Source organism: Phacochoerus africanus, chromosome 9 (assembly GCF_016906955.1).
Source record: "Phacochoerus africanus isolate WHEZ1 chromosome 9, ROS_Pafr_v1, whole genome shotgun sequence".
Lineage (NCBI taxonomy): Eukaryota > Metazoa > Chordata > Mammalia > Artiodactyla > Suidae > Phacochoerus > Phacochoerus africanus.
The window spans coordinates 3983742-3997067 of NC_062552.1; the positions used below are offsets into that span (position 1 = coordinate 3983742).

General features: G+C 46.5%; 1 long non-coding RNA gene across 1 annotated transcript; it reads left to right on the forward strand.

The window, feature by feature from the left end:
- The first annotated feature begins 11150 nt into the window (after positions 1-11150).
- LOC125136524 (uncharacterized) lies at positions 11151-12391 on the forward strand. The gene is made up of 2 exons (XR_007137219.1): positions 11151-11500; positions 11966-12391. It is a non-coding gene; the product is annotated as an uncharacterized LOC125136524 (long non-coding RNA).
- Positions 12392-13326: the final 935 nt, after the last annotated feature.

Below are 13326 nucleotides of genomic sequence, written 5' to 3' on the forward strand. Positions count from 1 at the left end.
TTCCTAATTGCTTATTGATATCTGCCTTAAATCCTATTTGTTGCTCCAAAGCATATATTTTGAAAAACTACTCAAACCTTGTCCTATTTTTTTTTTTACTACACAAATGGAACATCATCTGGCAATTGGAATAACTATCTTTTTCTTGCAAAGAGCCTAGCTTGATACTCATACAGTTCTCCTTGTTCTTCTCTTTTTAAAAATTATTATAGCCATTCTTGTCCATTTACTCTCCCAGATGATTTTTATTGTTTGTTTGTTTATATTTTTGCCTTTCCTAGGGCCGCTCCCATGGCATGTGGAGGTTCCCAGGCTAGGGGTCTAATCCAAGCTGTAGCTGCTGGCCTACACCACAGCTCACAGCAACACCAGATCCTTAACCCACTGAGCAAGGCCAGGGATCAAACCTGCAACCTCATGGTTCATAGTCGGATTTGTTAACCACTGCGCCACGACAGGAACTCCCCAGATGATTTTTAAATCAGCTCACCACCTCCCATGAAATGTCCTTGTGTTATATTAATTAAAATTGCATTGTTTATACATTGATTTCAGAGTAGTATCTTTCTTTAAATATCTGTCTTTAAAATATTTTATCCTATTTATTTAAGAAATAGGATCTCTGATTTGTTCAGATTTTCCTTTTATGTACTTCATTAAGCTTTATACTTTTTAATGTAAAGACTTCTTCTTAGGTTTATTTAGGATTTTATAGTTTTTATTCTTACCATAAATTATTCTTTCTCTCTGCATGGTCAGTTGATTACTGGTTATAAACAAAATACTGATTCGGGGATATTGTTCTTTAAGTAATCACTTAGCTAATTCCTTCATTAGTTCAAATCATATTTAAGTTGATTTTCTTATATTTTGAAAATATACTCCTTACCATCTGCAAAAAACCCTCAGAGGTCTATCTCTTTTTTTTCCAAAAGTTTAAAACTCAATTTTTTTTTCTTTTATTGCATTTTCCAGAACCTCCAGAATAATGTAGAAGAGTAACCGTAATACTGAGAGTCCTTTCCTTATTAGAATAGAATTCAGGAAGCAGAAACATAGCATCAATATATATGATAATTTTAGACTCTAGTTTCATATTACTAAACTGTCACTTAAAGACATTTGCAGCAAATTTTACTTTGACCAGCAGTTTATGAGCATATCCGTCTAGTTAATCCTTAGGCTGCATATTCTGTGTCCAGTAATTATAATAAATGGATATAATAATTTTTAAATGGTTCTGGTGTTGAAAAGACTGTAAAGAAATGAAATACAGACTGGGCAATTTAGCCTAGCTTTTCAAAGATACCGATCAAGAGTCTATTGATTTTGCAAGATTATTCCAGGGAAATCCATTTTGTAGGGTGGCAGAGAAATACATTTTCAAAAATAGCTCAAAATGTGCCTCATTCTAACACAAGCATGCTTAAACCATCACTGTTCTTATTTGGTTGTTGCTCTGCTTAGAAGACACAGCTCCACGTTTCTGACAGTGTATTCTTTGCATTTGCATCCAGTTAGGCGGATGAAATTTGTGAATGTCATATTTACTGAGCTTTTGACCTCTCATCTTCAAAGAGTTGGCTCGGCTAGAAATTGCTGCAGACGACTAAACGCTCCGTGCACTGCAGTGCTGGAGAAGGTCTGCCAGATAGAAAAGTTTCATCATTTCCCCTCCTGCTCTGCCACAGGAGTCAAGCCTGCTGGATTATAAAAGGAGTCATAATAGTTCTCACTTGGGTCTATCTCCAGCCTGACTCAGAGGAAGATGGTAAAAACAAAAATACCTTCCGGGCACGGCTTTCCGCATGGGCTCTGCCAACCTTTATTACAACACCTATTGTTTAGGACTCGGGACCTGATTTAATGTGGGTCCTTTCACCCTCATGAGGTTTGGATCTGAAAAGGTCCAGAAGTAATAGGGACACAGAGTTTAAGAAACAAAGATAGACAATGAGGTCCTACTGTATGGAACAAGGAATTACATCAATCTCCTGGGATAGATCATGATGGAAAATAACGTTAAAAAAAAAAGAACATTAAAAAAAAGACCTCAATAATTTGTGAGTTTCCTTGTGGTTCAGCCCTTTAAGGATCCAGCATCATCCCTGCTGTGGCTCTGGTTATGGCTGTGGCACAGATTCGGTCCCTGGTTTGGGAACTTCTACATGCTGCAGGCATGGCCAAAACAAAAATAAAATAAAATAAAATAAAAAGCAATAATTTATTACTGGACATTAATCCGTAAGTGTCCCTCAATCCACTTGTACTCCAGGCAAACTTCCATCCTCCCGGATGGCTCAAGGGCCCTCTTAGCGAAGGAAGTGGGCAGAGTCCATATCTGTCGTTTAGATCCTTCAATTACGGGCGCATCCTCTCGTAATGGCCTCTCTTCTCTTTCTACACATTTATGCTGCATCTGCATAAAGGACAGTTAGCCCAGAGTAGTTTTTGTAAAAACAAAGAGCCGTTTAGTGAGGGTCTGTTGGCCCCTTGCTTGTTTCTTTGCTGTCAGCCCAGCCTTAAAAAGGACAATGTAAGAACACAGTCAAGGATTTGAAGTGACTTAAGGATTTAAATGATTGCTCAACCTGCTCATGAAAATGATCTAACGACAGCCTCCCAGAGCAAACTATCCTTGCATGTTCCTTTCGTTGTCACCTGTTGGCCATTAAATAAGAAGCAGCTGCACAGACAAGCCCCCAACAGCAACAGCTCTCAAATGATAAAAGTGGAAAAAGGGGAACCTCATAGTGGAGAAACCGGACAGACACCTACTTAATCAAGGGATCAAAGGCTGTCTAGCAACGGAAGAGCACGACGCCCTCTGCCTCTTGATGTGATGTGCTGAGAGCGCGTCCCTTTGGAGGGAATGCTGCTAAAGATGCACAATCTGCATCTCATTGCGAGGAAACATCAAACAAACTCAAAATGAAGGCTGTTCTGCAAAAGATCTGGCCTGTTCTTCAGAACGATCAAGGTCGTATTTCTCCTACTTACCTGCCCCACTGCCTCCAAATGGCACTGCCAGGTCCCAAGTCTCTATTTCGAGGTGGATCCAGCTCTGACCCTCTGTTGCCTGTGCTCCTCACATCTTAGGTGGACTCTGACGGGGTCCCACTGTCAATTTTGTGAAAGGATTTAAACTGACCGCAGTACAGAGTTCCTGTCGTGGCGCAGCGGAGACAAATCCGACTAGGAACCATGAGGTTGCGGGTTCAATCCCTGGCCTCCCGCAGGGGGTTAAGGATCTGGTGTTGCCGTGAGCTGTGGTGTTGGTCGCAGATGCAGCTTGGATCCCACGTTGTTGTGGCTGTGGGGTAGGCCAGCAGCTGTAGCTCCAATTGGACCCCTAGCCTGGGACCCTCCATATGCCTCAGGTACAGCCCTAAAAAGACCAAAAAAAAAAAAAAATTCTTTAAGCATGTAAATTGCTCTAATTGAATGGCTACAAATTTGCTTAATATTTTCTTGGATTTCTGTATCACATGCTGAATATTATAGAATGCAAATTGCACAAAATGTTATATAACATTTTCCTATATTATTCAACTTCACAGCGCCAATGAGACCCCTAGCCTGGGAACCTCCATGTGCTGCGGGTGGGGCCCTAAAAAAAGACCAAAGACTAAATAAGTAAATAAATAAATAGACCACAATATGCACCGTAGTTGAGAGCAGCTGTCCCTCCCTGGTCTAATCGTGCGTGGCTTAAACGAGGCCGTCCCCTGGTCTCCTGGACTCTCAAATAGAGCTATAGCCTGAGATTCTCCTGGAAGAACACACAGGGTGAGAAATGATTGTGATGTCTGGGCTGCCAACTGGAAGATACTTCAGACGCCTTTTCACTTGGAAGGAGCTGCCGAAATGGAGATGAAGCGGCCCAGTCACTTTCAGAAGGAAAACACTGCTAGGATTCATCCAGAGAACTGCAAGTCAGGCCGCCAGAGCGGAGCTGTGCTGTGAAGATGAAGAGAGGAAGTTCCTGCTGTGGCGCCGCAGTAGCAAGCCCGACTCGTATCCATGAGGATGTGGGTTCGATCCCGGGCCTCGCTCAGTGACTTAAGGATCTGGTGTTGCCGTGAGCTGTGGTGTAGGTTGCAGATGCGGCTCGGATCTGGGGTGGCTGTGGCTGTGGTGTAGGCCGGCAGCCGTAGCGCCATTTCGACCCCTAGCCTGGGAACTTCCATACGCCACACGTGTGGCCCTAAAAAGACAAAAGGCAGAAAAAAACCCAAAAATCTCCCTATTAAAAAAAAAAAAAAAAAAAAAGGATTCTTGTCCTTTTCTCAAAGCCCTTTCCCAAGAGCTTATGTATAGAAATGAGTGAGGCTTGGGGACGGGACAAGAGGCGGTTGGTCCAGGCAATCGGCAGTTAAATGAAGACAGAACTGAAACCTGTGAGCTTCCCTCTCCCTGGAAGCTTTCTGCCTCTGCTTGAATCTTTTTTTCTAGACTCAGAAGGTCTTGGAAAATCTGGCAGCTGTCACAAAATACCATCTGTCCTAAGAAAATGGGTGCAGAGGTGGCTGTAACCCAGGGGATTTTTCCAAGCGCTGTCAGCACGCATTTCCACTGGCAAAGGAGCGCAGGCAAGTCCCTGACAGGAAAGCAAAAAACCTACAAAGCAAATCCCTGAAGTTGCAATTACTCGGGAGCAGGTGCCCCTCTGGGGAGGGGGTGCTTCCCACCTGGAAGAGAGGGGAGGGTGGGGAGGGATCCACAAAATCCACACCAGCGGAAGAGAGGAGGCGGGCGAGGCATGTGGGGGACACAGAGTGGGCAGAGAGCTGGCCGGGTGAGAAGCCGCCTGTATCTGGTTACCTGGGAAGGCTGGTCAGTATTGCGGTAACTGGTCTGCCAGCAGCTCCCTTCCTGGGCCAGTGGGCATTTAAATGCTGAGATCACTCTGTCTAATTAAGTGGCAAATTCAAAACTGCCCCCCCCCCGTAACCCCTATTTAAGGCAATCAGTCAAAAGCATTTGAGAGAAAACCCTTTTAGCCTCATTCTGCCATCATCGACTAGAGGGTTGTCCCCAAGTCGCCAAGGAAGCCATCTACCTACACTTAGAATAACCTCAGTCGGCTGATTCTTTTGGGTGGGTAGACAGGATTTGGTTCTGGAGCCTTAATTTTGCAAGAGTCAGAGCACCGTGATGGCTCATATTCTCTGCAAAACTGTCACTGCCGGAGACCACCCCTGGAGCTTCCTCAACCAAGCCCCGGCCACTGTTCAGAGCGGCTATTAGGGCAGCAGACTTGATGCTGAGTAATTCAAAGCCTGCTACCCATGCAGTGGGGGCCCCCCAATCCTGCAGCCACAGCCCCCTGATTCCACCAGGTGTTTCAGAGGAACTGGGGAGATGCCTCTAGAGACTGAAACCTCAGCTAGGCAAAGCCAACTGCACACAGATGAGAAACACACCGAAACGTGTGCAAGGGAAACACACGCACACTGTACAACCACCACCCGCACCACACACTGCCCGGAACACAGACACATTCCCCCCCACACACACACCACAGACACACTTTTCAATCCGAATTCCCCAGGCAGCAGCTGCCGTCCCTGAATACTCCTTTCTCACACATAAGGGACGGCATGAATTACATTTCTGGAAAGGGGCCTGAGCCGTGCGTGATGAAAGCACTTGCAGGCCCGGGGCTGCCAGAGTCACAGGGCTTTTCTGCCTTGCAGCGGCTGCTGTGAGCTCTGGGTTTGAGAGCAGATCCCTTTCCAGAAGCTGCTGAACCTCATCATGTGCCAAAAAAGGACCTCTCATCATGCTGAACTGAAGGCCGAGACCAATCACATGCAGACATGCAGGGCCGTGACGGGGGCGGGGCAGTACCTGCTTGTGGCAAATGCACATGCTTGACCACGGTTTGAAGCCTTTGGGCTACAGGTCTAGGCAGGCACATTGCCCCTGTGGCTATTTTTCCTTCACTCTGCCTGTGCCATCTAAGCAGATGGTTAGTGGTACTTCCTTATGGACGATCAACAGGCCCGAATCCCATAGGAAGGCAGGAAGCTCCCTTGTTCCTCCGGGCTCCTATGGGTTCAATACATTACATATATTTAAGTAAATATATATATGCACTTATATATACTACATACCAGAAATTCATCTTTGTAGATATAGTTTATTTAACAAACATTTAGATGTTCCCGTTGTGGCTCGGTGGGTTAAGAACCCCACGTAGTCTCCATGAGGATGTGGGTTTGATCCTTGGCCTCACTCAGTGGGTTAAGGATCTGGTTTTGCCTTGAGCTATGATGTAGTTTGCAGATGCAGCTCGGATCCAGCGTTGCTTTGGCTTTGGTGTAGGCTGGCAGCTGTAGCTCCAATGGACCCCAGCCTAGGAACCTCCGTATGCCACAGGTGCAGCCCTAAAAAAGAAAAAAAGATGTAAATGCCGATTCCTATGTCCATATACATACCAGTTACTGTTTGTGAGACACTCTTTCAAGCCCCGCACCAAACATAACTTGTTTAGTCTTCCAAACGACCCCGATGCTGTGGGTGCTTCTCTGCTTCCCACTTTACAGACAGAGAAACCGAAGCTCAGGCAGGTTAAACCACACGTTCAAGGTCACACAAGGAGCAGGTGATGAAGGCTGTGTCCAAACAGAGCCTCAGACTCCAGAATCTTGGCATTTGTGTTACATTCCCCTGACCTGCTTACCCTCTGCAGAGAAAGAACCCAGGAGGGAAAACTTAATCAGACTTTGTTCAGTAGACTTGGGACTGGTACACAGGTATTTTTCCTACAAAGTCCCCAAGGTGGTTTGGGGGTATAAGCATCTCCACCTGCAAATTCGGCGTGGCAAGGCTTTGGGCGTTGGGCTTTGTGCTAAGAGAATTACAGGGGATGAGAATCACACCTCAAATAAATGTGCACTGTGGAGCGATTCATACTAAAGAGTGTGCAAAGCCAGAGGAAAGCTACTGTCACAAGATTTCACTTAAGCTATACATGTATTTACTTCAGATAAAAGTAAAAATGGTCTAAATATAGGGGTTTTTTTTAGTTACCAAATGGTGCAAAAGGCACACACACAAATCTATTACAAGCGTAAATATCTCTTTATTACCTACTGTGAAATTCTAGACCTTCAGACTGATAACGGGCTGGTCATCACTGAACGTTTGTGCTATTTTGACCTGGCTTTGTTTTTTTTTTTTTTTTTTTTTCCTTTCGGCTGCACCTGCAGCATATGGAAGTTCCCAGGCTAGGGGGTCAAATCCTATGCCATAGCCACAGCAACACCAGATCCAAGCCACATCTGCGACCTATGCCACAGCTTGTGCAACACCAGATCCTTAAACCACCAATCGGGGCCAGGGGTCAAACCCACCAGCATCCAGTTGTGTTCTTAACCCACTGAGCAACAACGGGAGCTCCCTTGACCTGCTTTTATTTTATTCTCATTCTTAAGGGAATTTTACCCAGGTGTTAAGTTCTCCTTCGAAGCTATTTCTTAGTCAATATTGTTTGAACATAGCACGTGACCGAAGATATTCAAGGGTGAAGGTATTTTTCATGGCCATGGCCGTTGCTGCGCCGTGTGTGAAGGACATTCTGAGATGAGGAAGAATACAATCTGAAACTGGGAGGTCCCGTCATGGTGCCGCGGAAATGAATCTGACTAGGAACCATGAGGTAGCAGGTTCGATCCCTGGCCTCGCTCAGTGGGTTAAGGATCCGGCGCTGCCGTGAGCTGAGGTGTAGGTCGCAGATGCTGCTCGGATCTGGTGTCGCTATGGCTGCGGCTGCAGTGCAGGCCGGCAGCTGCAGCTCTGATTAGATCTCTAGCCTGGGAACCTCCATATGCCGAGGGTGCAGCCCTAAAAAGACAAAAAGACAAAAAAAAAAAAAAAAAACTGGAGACAGGTGTTCAGACCCAGCGCCCTCATCCTGCCCTTCCCTGAAGAGGCCTCCTGAAGGGAAGCTGCCCACTGGGGAAGCATGTGGCCCAGGCAGCTGAGAACAAGGCTGTGCCTCCCTCTGCACAAAGGCGTGGCTCACCCCCTCCCTGAGAGATGCAAAGGGAGTGGACACTCAAGACCGAAATAGCCCTGGGGGAGTGTCCGTGTGGTTCAGTGGATTAGGAACACTACTAATATCCATGAAGACTCGGGTTTGAGCCCCGAGAGCTGTGGTGTGGGTTGTAGACCCAGCTCGGATCCTGCATTGCTGTGGCTGTGGCTGCGGTGTAGGCCGGCAGCTGCAGCTGCGATTGGACCTCTAGTCTGGGAACTTCCCTATGCCATAGGTGTGGCCCTAAAAAGACAAAAAAAAAAAAAAAAGTAGCCCAGGGGCAGGCCACGTCCAGACCCCACGAGAAGGTTGCATTTAGGAAATACAAATATAAGAAGGCCGGTTAAATTCAAATCTCAGATAAACAGCACGTGGTTGTTTAGTGTATTATATCCCAGACGTAGCAAGGAACATATTGATATTTCATCTACATTCTATCTGGTGACCCCACCAGGGAGGCAGCCAAGACACACACGCTTTGCCCCCTCAACCCTCGGCCGACCGACCCTGGCAACGGAAGAACCATAGTCTTGGCATCTGCTTTGTCCGGATGAGAAGTGAAACCGAGTCCCCGTAAAACCGAGTTCCCCTGCCGAGTTGATGATTAAGCTCTCTTTCCAAAAGTTAATTCCCTTTCTGGTCCCAACCCAGATCTCTCTGAATTGAAACCAGGCAGGACCCTGGTGGGGTGGGGCGGGGCGGGGGGGAGGCGTTTCCGGGTCCCAAAGCCCCTCAAAGTCCCTTGTTTCATGCTGGTAGGAAACAGGACCTTGCTGAGCCTTCTTGAGCTTCAAAGAGCAGGCACGAGCAGCTCATGATGAGAATCACAGGACTCCCACTTCCTCCTCTAGGGCGGTACATCACAATCGGACACGTGTTTTTGACTTGTTCTTCAGAGACCAAGACCGCCCCCCCCCCACCGGTGGAGAAAGATGACGGCATCTCACCACAGACACGTGGACCCCAGCCTGGTTGGAACCGGAAAGTTGATGCTTGAGATTCCTGACCTCAGCCTGTTACATATCACCTCCAACCAGTCAGAAGACGGTCCACCAGCTGATCTGGCCTCCTATCACCCTCTCCCCAACGCTGTCTTTAAACCCTTTGCCTAAGAGCCATCTGGAATCCAGTGTGGGTCCATGGGCGCCCTGCGGTAAACGCCGTGCCTGCCTGCCTTCACCGCAGCCCAGTGTCAGCAGGCTGGCTTGGCTGGAGGTGGGGCCAGCCGGCCCGCGTCTGGTTTGGTGACCGTGTTATAAATGCACGTCTCTGCGCCCCCCGCCTACGTGTAGATGTGGAGGAGTGAATGAGAAGAGGCCGTTGGCAGAAAGCGAGTGAGCCAGGACGTCAGAATCCAAGCCACTCCCGATGCTGGCCGTGCCCTTGGATGTGTCAGGAAGAAAGAAGGAACTAAGGTTTTTAACATGTGAAAGCCATGGTTCAGCTTCATCCGTAAACGGGGGTGAGGATACCCACCCACTGATGATGGGATTTGGGAGGCCGAAGTCACAGCACCCAACTGTGAAAGCCTGCTGGGCACGAAAACATCACCCAAATCCAAGATACGACCCCGTTTCCCAACGGCACCTGTTTTGGGGAGAAGGAGGGAGGGAGGGGTAGCAGCAGGGGCTCCTCCTCCTCTTCCTCTGGCCTCTGCCTCCTCGACCTCCAGCATCTGATGTGTCTTTCAAACACTAAGGAAAGTGAAATCAACTATACTGCCATCAAACTTTAAAAAAATGAGAAAAAAAAGGAAAGTGCTATCACTATGATAACCTCAACTAGTTATTAATTACTTCCATTCCAGCTATGAATAAGTGAATGACTCAGAATTTGATGGTTTGCTAACCTAAACTTTTTAGCTTAGAGCAGCCAGGCTACTTCACAACTAACCAAATATATGTCAAGGAAAGTTAAGCCTTTACACACCACAGATAAAGGACAGGTTTATTTTATTTTATTTTATTTTATTTTATTTTATTTTATTTTATTATTTTATTTTAGTGGCACATGGAGGTTCCTAGGCTAGGTGTTTAATCGGAGTTGCAGCCGCTGGCCTCCACCACAGCCACAGCAATGCCAGATGCGAGCCACATCTGCAGCCTGTACCACAGCTCATGGCAGTGCCAGGTCCTCAACCCACTGAGCGAGGCCAGGGATTGAACCCGTGTCCTCATGGATGCTGATCAGGTTCGTTAACCGCTGAGCCACGATGGGAAAAATAAAGATGTAGGGTCAATACTCACTGAAGCAAAGGGCTGAAATACATAAAAGTGCCTTCCAACCTGAAGCCGGGTTAGCACGGTGAATATTCTTGACATTGGAAGACCTGATTTGAGGAGAAATCCTGCCGCGGGCTGTGTGGTCTGGAGCCTGTCTTTTAACCTCTCTGAGACTCCGTTTTTTCCATTTTTACGGTAAACCGATAACCTTCTATCTCATGGAGGCTGTTGTGAGGATGAAAGGAGGTTTACAGACAAATATTGCGCTTTGGGGCTACACAATGCGAATAAAGTTGTTATTCTCGTTCGTCTATGTTGACTCTGTGATAGCCTAACTGAAATAGAAGTAAAATCTTCTAGAAGCATCCCCAAATGCCAAAATCATGGCGTTCTTTTTGTCGTATCTTCCTACAGAGTTTTGTTTGTTTCTTTTTTTTTTTTTTGACTTCATGCCTCTCTGAACTAAAATTGCCCCAGCCTTCTTTCAACGGAAATTCAAAGCACTGGGGAGAATGACACATAATTTAGTTTCGCAGTTTGGAAGGATGTCAAATAGTTAAAATGTGTCTCCTTTCCCCCCAAAGCTGTGAGACCCTCAAGACGATTTGGGCGTGTGCAGATCCACTCTCCGATGCCTCAAAATCCACTTTGCGGAGTGCTCCATCTTTCACAGGCAGACAAACGAGTTAACAGATGAGAATTACAGTGCGATTCAGACCAAGAGGTGTCATAAGCCAGAGGAGATCTGCATTGGCAAGAATCACTTACTGGATGCCATCAAGAGGGCACTGAGTCACACAGGGCACGCCCCACCCCACGTAGGTCTCTGCTGGGCGGGTCAGGGTCTTCCTTACCTGGGGCCACTGTGCAGCTGGGATCCCGACTAACACTTATTCTCCAAGAGCAACGGAGCCAGCGTGTCCCAGACATCTGCGGCTGTTAATGAGGTGGGGGACGCGATCTGTTCCCGGGCGCCCCCCACCAAGTTTATTGGAACGTGTGACATTAAAGACAGCAGTCTCTCTGGGGCTCGGTGCCCAGAGAGCGTTACACCCCGAGAGAACGTGAAAAGACTTGAATTAACAACAGGAGTGGGCAGGCCTGCTGTGATCCTTCTGTTACCATCTTCAGGGCCTGGGAAGTCAGCACTCAGCCTTTTTGAGTACCAACTTTAAAGACACCACCAGGCAACAATTTCATCCCGAATGGATTTGGAAAGACCCCTAACTGTAAGGTATGTCTTCCCGTTCCTACCTCTGGCACAACGCCATCAACACGGCAGCAACACACACACATACACACACACTCAGGCCGTGCAGGAAACCTCAGCTCGTTATTCCTTTATGCCCCGTGTGCTCTGGAAACGGTGCCGTACTCTAGGGTGTGGGGATGGCTATACCACGCCAGACTGGCTTGGAATACGCATTCATGGGAATGTGCATATTTGTATTAGTCAATTACTCCCTGAGATACAGGATTTGGTTCATTAATTTAAACAGAATGCTGGCAGATCCCAGCACACCATCTAGCCGAGAGGTGAGAGGCCCTTGTCGCTGGCGTGCTGGTTTTTCAGTGTTGACTCAGGGAGGATTCTGGCCTGAACTGGTTGTGTTTAAGAGGATGTCCTACCCAACCCAAATTTGCTGCCGTGTCCGCTGTGTATTTGTTGACTTGCTGAATCTCCCCCTTCTGTGTCCAGGACTGACTTGTCGCCTTGTGTGGACATGAACGGGAGCAGAGGTGGCTGCGAGCACATGTGCAGGCGGACCTCCATGTGGCCCCTGGCCGGGTCCCTAGGTGGTTCCTTGGAAGTCAGTTATTCTACAAGAGGAGCTCTGGTGTGGCCATGCCGCTCCATCGGTGGGAAAATGTACTGAGCATTCTTCACCTACATGGACTCTGAAAGCACTGAGCAATGCAGACTGAGAGAGACCAGTGTCTGACACACGTTTGGGGGGCATCAAATGCTCACATGTGAGCTTGGCCCTTAACCTTCTTGAAAGCATACTGCTCTTCCAGGCATATGGGGGAAACTTTCTTTTTGCTTTTTAGGCTGCAGCCAGTGGGAGTGGAGTGGATGGCCAGCTAAGGAAATTTAAGGAAATAAACTTATGGAGTTCCCATCGTGGCGCAGCAGAAATGACTCCGACTAGGAACCGTGAGGTTGCGGGTTTGATCCCTGGCCTTGCTCAGTGGGTCGGGGATCCAAGGTTGCCGTGAGCGGTGGTGTAGTTCACAGATGCAGCTCGGACCTCGCATTGCTGTGGCAGCTACAGCTCTGATTTGACCCCTAGCCTGGGAATTTCCCTGTGCCTCGGGTGTGGCCCTAAAAAGCAAAAAAAAAAAAAAAAAGGAAATCAAAAGAAAATATTTACAACAATGTGACAAAGTAATGTTTCTTTCTGTAACATATAGAAACTCCCTATATTAATAGGAACTCAAATACCTTAATGAGAAAAAGAGCAGTCCAATGGAATCATGAGCAAAGCTTACAAGTAGGCAGTTTTCTAATGAAGAAGTAAAAATGGCTAGAAATATATGAAAACATGTTAAGCCTCTTTACTAACAAATAAATACAGATTTAAACGACAATATGGTTTTGACACATCAAATTGGCAAAGATTGAAAATGCTAATACTTAAGAGTTGGCAAGAATGTGAAAAGGAATGACTTTTCAGCAATACCTATTATAGCTTTAATGTATGTTTCCTTTGAGCCAAAAATCCCACTTCTAGGAATTTATCCTACAGAAATATTCATCCAAGTATGCAAAGATACATTTCCCAGGATGTTAAATATCATTGTTTACAGATTGAAAAAAAAATAAGAGGAAACAACTCAAATGTCAATTAATGGGGGCTTTTTGGAATAAATTGTATTCCACCCACCCACAGCAGAAAGCTAGGCAATCATTAAGAAGGATAAGGTAGCATTCTGTATATCCAAGTTATGTTTTGAGTGAAAAAAAATCAGCTTGCTGAAGAGTTTATAATTTTTTTAACCCAATTTATATCAACAAACATGGCTTTCCCTATGCGTTTTTTACACCTCTTTCCTAAA